Below are 735 nucleotides of genomic sequence, written 5' to 3' on the forward strand. Positions count from 1 at the left end.
GTGTTTCTTGTTGTGGAATCAAGAGCATAAGTCATATGCTGTTTCTCAGGTTGTGCACTTGTGCACTATGTTTTAGTGTGTAATTAATGCGCTATACACACTAAAACATGAACACTGAAGTGCACAAGTGCACCATTTGAGATCCAGCAATGGTATCTGTACACATCATGTTGTGAGGATGTTGTCCGGTCCAACATGTCAGAGATGTTGAGACTGATGTTTCTGCTCATATGGCCACAGAGGGAAGGGAGGGAGGGAGGTGTCACAGAAGGGTTACATGAGGACGGCTGTTAATGGGCAGAAAAGAAGAAAGAAAAGAAGAAAGAAAGGAAGAAAAGAAGATAAATGCAGGCGAGTTAAAAGTCCAGCGTGTCAATGGGTCAAGAGATAACATGCACACACATGCCCATAAACATGCAGACACACACGTACATACGTACGGTCTTCACAAGTGTGCACACACACACGCGCGCGTGCGCACATACACATACACCAAACCATATCAGATCTCAGCGACAGACTAAAAAAAAAAAAAAAAAAACACACACATTTTCAGTCATGTGTTCACTTGTATGGTCGTTGAGCTAACTGAATCAAAACATGTGGATCACACAGATTAGACACCCTTTACCCTTCCTGGAAAATGCCAAACATGACAAACTGGTTTTCTTCTGTGGACTCAGCCATGCTAGGTTGACTTTGAAGGTTTTTACCCTGGTCCGCCTCCACAGTTTG

The sequence above is a fragment of the Engraulis encrasicolus genome, chromosome 10 (assembly GCF_034702125.1).
Source record: "Engraulis encrasicolus isolate BLACKSEA-1 chromosome 10, IST_EnEncr_1.0, whole genome shotgun sequence".
NCBI lineage: Eukaryota > Metazoa > Chordata > Actinopteri > Clupeiformes > Engraulidae > Engraulis > Engraulis encrasicolus.